General features: G+C 59.3%; 1 protein-coding gene across 11 annotated transcripts in view; it reads right to left on the bottom strand.

Moving 5' to 3' along the window:
• Nucleotides 1-427, bottom strand: part of TCF3 (transcription factor 3) — a 34681-nt gene that overhangs the window by 10940 nt on the left and 23314 nt on the right. The window lies entirely within an intron of this gene.

Here is a 427-nt window from a genome sequence, read left to right on the forward strand (position 1 = left end):
CGGGTCTGTTCTCCTTGCTGCCACCAGAGGGCACCCGTGAGCACCGCGTCTGGCAGGTCCCTGCCCTGCCCACAGCCCTCTAGGGCTCTCCTGGTGCCTCAGGGTTAAAGCCCAGTCCTCCCCCAAGACCCTGCGAGACTTGCCTGGTCCCCTCCCTGACCTCACCCTCTCCTTACCCGCCCTCCCCTTTCTTCCCCTCACTCAACACAGGGCTCCTATTTCTTCAACACACCATCATCCAGCCCCAGGGCCTTTGCACACGCCTCACTCAAGTACCTGTCAGCTTTTGCTCCTGCCTATCTCGGCTCAAACGTCACAATCTCGCACCCCTTCCTCCCCACCTTTGCCCCTTTCCTTTTGCATCGAGTCCACTGTTGATCTTCCCCACTCCAGTGTCACCCCCGCAGGAACAGGCTTTTTTGTTTAA

Source organism: Panthera uncia, chromosome A2 (genome assembly GCF_023721935.1).
Source record: "Panthera uncia isolate 11264 chromosome A2, Puncia_PCG_1.0, whole genome shotgun sequence".
NCBI classification, from domain to species: Eukaryota; Metazoa; Chordata; class Mammalia; order Carnivora; family Felidae; genus Panthera; species Panthera uncia.